This window comes from Anser anser (genome assembly GCF_964211835.1).
Source record: "Anser anser genome assembly, contig: HAP1_SCAFFOLD_68, whole genome shotgun sequence".
In the NCBI taxonomy this organism is placed as follows: Eukaryota; Metazoa; Chordata; class Aves; order Anseriformes; family Anatidae; genus Anser; species Anser anser.
Window position 1 is genome coordinate 33657 of NW_028153654.1, and position 10919 is coordinate 44575.

General features: G+C 49.8%; 2 long non-coding RNA genes across 2 annotated transcripts; both read right to left on the reverse strand.

The window, feature by feature from the left end:
• Window positions 1–700: 700 nt before the first annotated feature.
• Window positions 701–3252, reverse strand: LOC310891682. Its single transcript, XR_014577672.1, has 2 exons — window positions 1134–3252; window positions 701–1019 (listed from the first exon to the last, which is right to left on the reverse strand). It is a non-coding gene; the product is annotated as an uncharacterized lncRNA (long non-coding RNA).
• Window positions 3253–7129: 3877 nt separating this feature from the next.
• On the reverse strand, window positions 7130–9706 carry LOC310891674. The gene is made up of 2 exons (XR_014577666.1): window positions 7567–9706; window positions 7130–7452 (listed from the first exon to the last, which is right to left on the reverse strand). It is a non-coding gene; the product is annotated as an uncharacterized lncRNA (long non-coding RNA).
• Window positions 9707–10919: the final 1213 nt, after the last annotated feature.

A 10919-nucleotide genomic window follows, 5' to 3' on the forward strand; every position in this document is an offset into this window, starting at 1 on the left:
CTGTCACCAGCAAAAAGCACCAACCAAAGCTTGGGGGAACTTTGGTACAGCACAAGAGAAGGGAGTGGGGGTAGCGTAGCCGTATCGCAGAGCTGCTGCTTTTCACACCATTTTATCATCCCTGATAATTGAAAGTAAGGCCGGGTGGGCTGACCCCACCACCACCACTCCTGGCAGCATGTTTGGTCCACAACGCTAGAATAATTATTTTGCTCCCTCCCGCCCTTACAGCTTCATCATCTGAAAAGATTACAGTCAAAACAATGGCATACACAAATAAAAGTCAAGAGTTGACATAGTAACTCCGGGATTTGGGTATCAACTGTCCGAGAAATCAGAACACCCAGGCTTCACAATGTGCCCAACATCGAGCTGTGCCAAGGGGGGGCGGAAGGAAGAAGCTTTCCGTTTAAGCCTTCAGAGCATCGCTCCATCACTACGTCAATTCACAGCCACCACAGCGTGCCGATGGACATCTTTCTGTGCCAAAAGAAACAAGTGTTTTGTCCTCTTGATATCAAAGGTAGCCACCTATACTTACGGAACTATGCACAAGACCTTAACTCTGACCAGCAGGAAAACTTAGGACAACTGAGTGCAGATCCTGCCAATTTCTACCAGTTCCAACTGTGCTTTAAGTCTCATTGCAAAGCCTCAGTTAGAAAAAGGATCACCTCAGGGTATCCAACAAGAAGAAGAGTTGTTTTTTTTTTTTTTTTTTTTTTTTTTTTTTTAATATACCATAGGACTATGCAGTTCAATCATCAATCATCTTGGAAAGCTCAAGGAGGAGGTCATCCTCATCCTTCCCTGGGTCCAAGTCGAGCTCGGCTTCCAGTATGCCGTCTGAGAGTTCCCAAAGTAGCATCTCTAAATCCTCGTCTACAGATACGGGCGCGTTGCCTGTGGAACTCAGCCGGCGTGTCCTTGCTTCTTCTAGCTGGGAAGAAGCTGAAGTCGAGCTTGAGAACTCCATTGGCTCCACGGATTCTGCCTGGCTTCCAAGATGTGCTTGAGGTCTTGGCAGAGCAAGGAAGAGAACAATCAGTATATGCCATTTCTTAACGGGAAATCCCTTTTCTGCAAACCGGCTCTTAAAACCGTAGCCAACCCCTCCTGCACTTCAATCTTACCCAGGGATTGTTATTCAATTAACCCAGGGCTACATTTAGAGCCCAATATATTAGCAGGTACATTTTTCAGTTTGGGGGTTTCTCTGTGAAGCCAGAGCACCCGGAGTCTAGCAAAGATGGGAAACCAACATGGCCTCCCGGAAGCCCAGTGTCCGAGAACTACATCTCCCGGCATGCTCTGGGAAAACAATATGGACTCCCGGAAACCCGGTGGCCAAGAACTACATTTCCCAGCACTCCCCAGAAAATTGAGCCTCGCACCTTGCCGTAGGACGCCATTTTTTGCTCTGTTACATTACCGGTTTCGTGTTTATGGAGGGTTTTCCCGCCGTTTTGGGGGGTTTCCCCTCAATTTCGGGTTTTCAGCTCTCCATTTCAGAGTTCTTCCCCGCAATTTTGGGGTTCCTTCCCCTAATTTGGTGCTTCGCCCCCCCCCCACTTTTGGGGTTCCCCCTCCATTTTGGGGATTCCCCCCAATTCCAAGCCCCCCACAATTTTGGAGGCCCCCACCATCCTTTCTTGGCCTGCCACCCTAATATTAAGGTTCTTTCCCCCAACGCTGGGGTTCTCACCACATGTTTGAGGTTCCTTCCCTTAATTTGGGGCTTAGCTCCCCGGGATCTGGGGCTTTAACCCCAATTTTGGGGGTCCCCCCCAAGTTTGGGGATTCCTCCCCAGGTCTGGGGGGGGTCCACATTCAATTCTGGAATTTCACACTTCCATTTAAGTCTTCTTCCCCCCAATTTGGGGGTTCACCCACCCAATTTTGGGGGTTCCTCCCCTAATTTGGGGGGACCCGACCAATTTTGGGGGTCCCCCCCAATTGTAGAGTCCCCCACCCTCCTTTTTTGGGTTCCCCCCTAATATTAAAGAGTTCTTCTGCCCAATTTTGGGGGACCCCACAATTTGGCCGTTCCTTCCCCTAACTTTGGGCTTCAACCCTTCGATTTTGGGGGGGGCTCCCCCCCTCTTATTTTGGCCTTCCGCCCTAATATTAGGCCTAACCCCTAAGAACCTTGACCCCTAAGCCTATGGCAACCACGGATCTAACCCTAACCCCTACCCCAACAAACCCTAGAAACCCTAACCCTAAAAACCCTTGCAGCCCTAACCCGATAAAATTTACCACACTAAACCCCTGAAGACTGTTCTGGGGGGTCCACATTCAATTCTGGAATTTCACACTTCCATTTAAGTCTTCTTCCCCCCAATTTGGGGGTTCTCCCACCCAATTTTGGGGGTTCCTCCCCTAATTTGGGGGGGACACAACCGATTTTAGAGTCCCCCACCCTCCTTTTTTGGGTTCCCCCCTAATATTAAAAGTTCTTCCGCCCAATTTTGGGGGACCCCACAATTTGGCCGTTCCTTCCCCTAACTTGGGGCTTCAACCCTTCAATTTTGGGGGGGGCTCCCACCCTCTTATTTTGGCCTTCCGCCCTAATATTAGGCCTAACCCCTAAGAACCTTGACCCCTAAGCCTATGGCAACCACGGATCTAACCCTAACCCCTACCCCAACAAACCCTAGAAACCCTAACCCTAAAAACCCTTACAGCCCTAACCCGATAAAATTTACCACACTAAACCCCTGAAGACTGTTCTGGGGGGTCCACATTCAATTCTGGAATTTCACACTTCCATTTAAGTGTTCTGCCCCCCCAATATGGGGGTTCGCCCACCCAATTTTGGGGGTTCCTCCCCTAATTGGGGGGGACACAACCAATTTGGGGGGGGACACAACCAATTTGGGGGGGTCCCCCCAATTTTAGAGTCCTCCACCCTCCTTTTTTGGGTTTCCCCCAATATTAAGAGCTCTTCCGCCCAATTTTGGGGGACCCCACAATTTTGACGTTTCTTCCCCTAAATTGGGGCTTCGACCCTTCAATTTTGGGGGGGGCTCCCCCCTTAGTTTGGCCTTCCACCCTAATATTGGGCCTTACCCCTAAGAACCCTGACCCCTAACACTACGGCTCCCACGGATCTAACCCTAACCCCTACCCCAAAAAACCCTAGAAACCCTAACCCTAAAAACCCTTACAGTCCTAACCCGATAAAATTTACCACACTAGACCTACGCCTAAAAGCCCTAACCCTAAAAATTAAGACCCTCTAAACCCTAACCCAAAACGTAAAGATTCTCAAAGCCCTAACGCTGGAGACCCTAACCTTAAAAAAAAAAAAATAAGACCTTAAAACCCTAACCCTAAATACCTGACCATAACTAAAACCCTAAGACCCTAACCCTAAAAACCCTATCAACACTAAAACCACAAAATACTTTAAAACCTTAACACACTAACCCCCAAACCCTAACCCTTATAACTCCAACCCTAACAACCTTAAAATCCTAACCCTAAACCCTGGAAACCCTAACCCTGAAACCCAACCCTAGTGCCTTAGCCCTGAAACCTTAAAACCCTAACACCTTATTAGAAACACTCTGTAACCAATACCATAGGCTCAGGCAAGTATCTCAGTGAGGTAGCATTTTTATTCACGATTGCAATGGCAGGCGTCCCACAAGCCACCTACTAGTTCCATAACACAGTTTATATAATTTTTTTTTTCCTCTCGGTGACCAGGACCCTCCCCAGTTTCCCCATTGACTGGGTAATCCATGTTCACAATCTATCCAGTGCTTCACAGAAAATACACAGCTGCTGGCCTGTTACTAGTCAATTTTATTTTTTTTCTTGACTGTTTTCCTCTTTGAGGTGGTAATGTTTCTTACACCGTGATTTCCACCCAATTGCTCTAAGGATTCTGGTTGTCTGCATTTTACAAGGTTGTCTGTTAAGCTTTCTTATCACTGCAAGCATATATCAATACCACCTTCCTTCCCTCTAAACGATGTAACTCTGTGCAAAAACATTTTTATTCCCACAACCTTGATCCCCTTACCCTAAAATCCTTATTCTCTTTAACCGTAACAACTCTAACCACAACCCTAACCCTTCATATCAACCCCCCGACGCTAATGACACTGACTAATGATCCAAACCCCAAACCCCAGGCAACCAACAAAGAAACAGACACAAAGCTGAAAACTACAAAAAAGGCAAAACCCTGGATACAGACCCCAAATCACAAACACGCTACCAAAATGCTACAGAAAAGCCCCAGACGCAGGCCCCAAGCACTACAGCTAGGCCCCAGAAGCTCTAGACACATCCCAAAGCCAAAATGCGATCCCCAAACACTACAGAAAAGCCCCCAAACACCAGACACAGGCTGCAGAAGTCTACAAGCGGGCCCCAGCCACACCCGGATGCAGACCCCAACTGTCCACAAGCAGCTCCCAACCCACCCCCCCCATGAACTGGACCCCCCACCACCACCACCCAGATGCATGCCCCAGGCCCCAGGCCTCAGCCCCAGCCCCCACACCCCAGACTCAGGCCCCAAAGGTGTACAACCAGCTCCCAACTGCCCCCCTCAAAGGGAGGCCCCAAAGCCTGCCAGAGGACCCTAGAGCGTACAAGCAGCTCCCAACCCCCCCGGCACAGGCCCCAACCCCCCCCCGGACACAGGCCCCAAAGGTGTACAAGCAACTCCCCATCCTCCCCAGAGGCACGCCCCAAAGGTGTACAAACAGCCCCAACCCCCCAAGACCCAGACCCCTACAGCGTAGAAGCAGCTCCCAACCCCATGCCCCCAAGGCACATGCCTCAACCCCTCCCCCAAGGCAGGCCCTAACAGTGTACAAGCAGCTCCCACCCCCCCCCAGACGCAGGCCCCAAAGGTGTACAAGCAGGCCCCTACAGTATACAAGCAGCTCACAACCACCCCCCCAAAGGCAGGCCCCAACCCCCTCCAGATGCAAGCCCGAAAGGTTAAAACCAGCTCCAACCACCCCCCCCCCCCCCCCGCCCCGCGCAGACGCAGGCCCCAAAGGTGTACAAGCAGTTCCCAACCCCTCCAAGGCAGGCCCCAAAAGTGTACAGGCAGGCCCCTACAGTGTAGAAACGCTCCAACCCCCCCCGCTTCCACCTCGAGGGAGGCCCTCCCCCCCCAGTATACACGAAGCTCCCAACCCCCTCTCAGAGGAATGCCTAAAAAAGTATACAAGCAGCTCCTAACACCCCCCCCCCCCCCCCAAAGAGGCAGTCCCCAAAGGTGTACAAGCAATCCCTCAAATCCCTTAGGTGTACAAGCAGGCCCTTCAAATCCCTTAGCCCCTGCGCCAGCTTTATTGATGGCAGAACAGTGCTCGGTTTGAACACGGAGAGGGAAAGCGAGGGGAAGGTGGCCGAAGCCGGCCGCAGTCTCTGAGCTCTCCTCCTCCTGATTGTTTTCTCTCAAAGCCATTTCTGTCTGTGTGCGGGCACCCGGAGCCGGCAGAAGTCCCCGTGAAGTCCTTCGGCAGGACGGAGGGCTGCGTGGGCTCCAGTGAGAGAGGGAGTTAGGAGAATCTTATCAAGTAGAGATAGAGCGCTGACGGCGTTAAACTAGGATGCTACTTAGCGTCTTTGCTAACTATGGTGCATTGTGCCAATTAACTAAAGCAAGAAGCCTTGGGCCCCTTACCAAGGTCAGTCTCCTAAAAAGAGAGTGAGCCTGTCTTAAGAAACTGGGAGAAACTGGTCCTGCAGATGGACAAGAGCCAAGGAGCAACTGAGTCTGTGCAAAGACAAGAGGTCAACTAGCGGTGACGAGGAAGAGTCATCAATCTTCATGCCCACGACCTCCCGTGCTGCCCAGCGCTGAATAAACATACCTACTTTACAATCTCACTGATTGTGGAGTCCCTTTTCCGCAAGTCACTAGCAGCGGTTTCTTCCGCAGAGGTTTTCCCAGAGCCGCTTCAAAGCTTCCCTCGCGGAGCTGGGGCGTCGCAGGGGGTCGTCAAAGCACGCACACACACACACACACACACACACACACACACACACACACACACACAGGCGTTGTTGTCCAAACAGAAAGTATTTACAACAAATTCGATAAGCGGTTTTCCTCTGCCAGCAGCAAATGCCTGAGGGCCCCTACAGCTTCACAAATCATAGCACAAAGAGCCTAAAGTTCCTCTAAAATTTAGGGAAATGATTCAAAATAGATCTGCTAGGGGAAAACGATCACTGGCGGCAGGGTACACAATACACGCGAGTCTCAGCTCTCCTCCGCAGGGTCAGTGCCCACGCCCAAGTGCGACGCTGATGGCACCCGAACATTTGCTGTAGCAGGCAGCAGAGCCAGCAGCTCAGGGGAGCAATTTTAATAACCAGGAGGCACTTAAACCAACCCTTAATTGACCCAGTTACTGCAGGAGAGTCCCGACTACTCGCCCTGGAGTCCTACTGTCACCAGCAAAAAGCACCAACCAAAGCTTGGGGGAACTTTGGTACAGCACAAGAGAAGGGAGTGGGGGTAGCGTAGCCGTATCGCAGAGCTGCTGCTTTTCACACCATTTTATCATCCCTGATAATTGAAAGTAAGGCCGGGTGGGCTGACCCCACCACCACCACTCCTGGCAGCATGTTTGGTCCACAACGCTAGAATAATTATTTTGCTCCCTCCCGCCCTTACAGCTTCATCATCTGAAAAGATTACAGTCAAAACAATGGCATACACAAATAAAAGTCAAGAGTTGACATAGTAACTCCGGGATTTGGGTATCAACTGTCCGAGAAATCAGAACACCCAGGCTTCACAATGTGCCCAACATCGAGCTGTGCCAAGGGGGGGCGGAAGGAAGAAGCTTTCCGTTTAAGCCTTCAGAGCATCGCTCCATCACTACGTCAATTCACAGCCACCACAGCGTGCCGATGGACATCTTTCTGTGCCAAAAGAAACAAGTGTTTTGTCCTCTTGATATCAAAGGTAGCCACCTATACTTACGGAACTATGCACAAGACCTTAACTCTGACCAGCAGGAAAACTTAGGACAACTGAGTGCAGATCCTGCCAATTTCTACCAGTTCCAACTGTGCTTTAAGTCTCATTGCAAAGCCTCAGTTAGAAAAAGGATCACCTCAGGGTATCCAACAAGAAGAAGAGTTGTTTTTTTTTTTTTTTTTTTTTTTTTTTTTTTTTTTAATATACCATAGGACTATGCAGTTCAATCATCAATCATCTTGGAAAGCTCAAGGAGGAGGTCATCCTCATCCTTCCCTGGGTCCAAGTCGAGCTCGGCTTCCAGTATGCCGTCTGAGAGTTCCCAAAGTAGCATCTCTAAATCCTCGTCTACAGATACGGGCGCGTTGCCTGTGGAACTCAGCCGGCGTGTCCTTGCTTCTTCTAGCTGGGAAGAAGCTGAAGTCGAGCTTGAGAACTCCATTGGCTCCACGGATTCTGCCTGGCTTCCAAGATGTGCTTGAGGTCTTGGCAGAGCAAGGAAGAGAACAATCAGTATATGCCATTTCTTAACGGGAAATCCCTTTTCTGCAAACCGGCTCTTAAAACCGTAGCCAACCCCTCCTGCACTTCAATCTTACCCAGGGATTGTTATTCAATTAACCCAGGGCTACATTTAGAGCCCAATATATTAGCAGGTACATTTTTCAGTTTGGGGGTTTCTCTGTGAAGCCAGAGCACCCGGAGTCTAGCAAAGATGGGAAACCAACATGGCCTCCCGGAAGCCCAGTGTCCGAGAACTACATCTCCCGGCATGCTCTGGGAAAACAATATGGACTCCCGGAAACCCGGTGGCCAAGAACTACATTTCCCAGCACCCCTCAGAAAATTGAGCCTCGCACCTTGCCGTAGGACGCCATTTTTTGCTCTGTTACATTACCGGTTTCGTGTTTATGGAGGGTTTTCCCGCCGTTTTGGGGGGTTTCCCCTCAATTTCGGGTTTTCAGCTCTCCATTTCAGAGTTCTTCCCCGCAATTTTGGGGTTCCTTCCCCTAATTTGGTGCTTCGCCCCCCCCCCACTTTTGGGGTTCCCCCTCCATTTTGGGGATTCCCCCCAATTCCAAGCCCCCCACAATTTTGGAGGCCCCCACCATCCTTTCTTGGCCTGCCACCCTAATATTAAGGTTCTTTCCCCCAACGCTGGGGTTCTCACCACATGTTTGAGGTTCCTTCCCTTAATTTGGGGCTTAGCTCCCCGGGATCTGGGGCTTTAACCCCAATTTTGGGGGTCCCCCCCAAGTTTGGGGATTCCTCCCCAGGTCTGGGGGGGGTCCACATTCAATTCTGGAATTTCACACTTCCATTTAAGTCTTCTTCCCCCCAATTTGGGGGTTCACCCACCCAATTTTGGGGGTTCCTCCCCTAATTTGGGGGGACCCGACCAATTTTGGGGGTCCCCCCCAATTGTAGAGTCCCCCACCCTCCTTTTTTGGGTTCCCCCCTAATATTAAAGAGTTCTTCTGCCCAATTTTGGGGGACCCCACAATTTGGCCGTTCCTTCCCCTAACTTTGGGCTTCAACCCTTCGATTTTGGGGGGGGCTCCCCCCCTCTTATTTTGGCCTTCCGCCCTAATATTAGGCCTAACCCCTAAGAACCTTGACCCCTAAGCCTATGGCAACCACGGATCTAACCCTAACCCCTACCCCAACAAACCCTAGAAACCCTAACCCTAAAAACCCTTGCAGCCCTAACCCGATAAAATTTACCACACTAAACCCCTGAAGACTGTTCTGGGGGGTCCACATTCAATTCTGGAATTTCACACTTCCATTTAAGTCTTCTTCCCCCCAATTTGGGGGTTCTCCCACCCAATTTTGGGGGTTCCTCCCCTAATTTGGGGGGGACACAACCGATTTTAGAGTCCCCCACCCTCCTTTTTTGGGTTCCCCCCTAATATTAAAAGTTCTTCCGCCCAATTTTGGGGGACCCCACAATTTGGCCGTTCCTTCCCCTAACTTGGGGCTTCAACCCTTCAATTTTGGGGGGGGCTCCCACCCTCTTATTTTGGCCTTCCGCCCTAATATTAGGCCTAACCCCTAAGAACCTTGACCCCTAAGCCTATGGCAACCACGGATCTAACCCTAACCCCTACCCCAACAAACCCTAGAAACCCTAACCCTAAAAACCCTTACAGCCCTAACCCGATAAAATTTACCACACTAAACCCCTGAAGACTGTTCTGGGGGGTCCACATTCAATTCTGGAATTTCACACTTCCATTTAAGTGTTCTGCCCCCCCAATATGGGGGTTCGCCCACCCAATTTTGGGGGTTCCTCCCCTAATTGGGGGGGACACAACCAATTTTGGGGGGGACACAACCAATTTGGGGGGGGACACAACCAATTTGGGGGGGTCCCCCCAATTTTAGAGTCCCCCACCCTCCTTTTTTGGGTTTCCCCCAATATTAAGAGCTCTTCCGCCCAATTTTGGGGGACCCCACAATTTTGACGTTTCTTCCCCTAAATTGGGGCTTCGACCCTTCAATTTTGGGGGGGGCTCCCCCCTTAGTTTGGCCTTCCACCCTAATATTGGGCCTTACCCCTAAGAACCCTGACCCCTAACACTACGGCTCCCACGGATCTAACCCTAACCCCTACCCCAAAAAACCCTAGAAACCCTAACCCTAAAAACCCTTACAGTCCTAACCCGATAAAATTTACCACACTAGACCTACGCCTAAAAGCCCTAACCCTAAAAATTAAGACCCTCTAAACCCTAACCCAAAACGTAAAGATTCTCAAAGCCCTAACGCTGGAGACCCTAACCTTAAAAAAAAAAAAATAAGACCTTAAAACCCTAACCCTAAATACCTGACCATAACTAAAACCCTAAGACCCTAACCCTAAAAACCCTATCAACACTAAAACCACAAAATACTTTAAAACCTTAACACACTAACCCCCAAACCCTAACCCTTATAACTCCAACCCTAACAACCTTAAAATCCTAACCCTAAACCCTGGAAACCCTAACCCTGAAACCCAACCCTAGTGCCTTAGCCCTGAAACCTTAAAACCCTAACACCTTATTAGAAACACTCTGTAACCAATACCATAGGCTCAGGCAAGTATCTCAGTGAGGTAGCATTTTTATTCACGATTGCAATGGCAGGCGTCCCACAAGCCACCTACTAGTTCCATAACACAGTTTATATAATTTTTTTTTTCCTCTCGGTGACCAGGACCCTCCCCAGTTTCCCCATTGACTGGGTAATCCATGTTCACAATCTATCCAGTGCTTCACAGAAAATACACAGCTGCTGGCCTGTTACTAGTCAATTTTATTTTTTTTCTTGACTGTTTTCCTCTTTGAGGTGGTAATGTTTCTTACACCGTGATTTCCACCCAATTGCTCTAAGGATTCTGGTTGTCTGCATTTTACAAGGTTGTCTGTTAAGCTTTCTTATCACTGCAAGCATATATCAATACCACCTTCCTTCCCTCTAAACGATGTAACTCTGTGCAAAAACATTTTTATTCCCACAACCTTGATCCCCTTACCCTAAAATCCTTATTCTCTTTAACCCTAACAACTCTAACCACAACCCTAACCCTTCATATCAACCCCCCGACGCTAATGACACTGACTAATGATCCAAACCCCAAACCCCAGGCAACCAACAAAGAAACAGACACAAAGCTGAAAACTACAAAAAAGGCAAAACCCTGGATACAGACCCCAAATCACAAACACGCTACCAAAATGCTACAGAAAAGCCCCAGACGCAGGCCCCAAGCACTACAGCTAGGCCCCAGAAGCTCTAGACACATCCCAAAGCCAAAATGCGATCCCCAAACACTACAGAAAAGCCCCCAAACACCAGACACAGGCTGCAGAAGTCTACAAGCGGGCCCCAGCCACACCCGGATGCAGACCCCAACTGTCCACAAGCAGCTCCCAACCCACCCCCCCCATGAACTGGACCCCCCCCC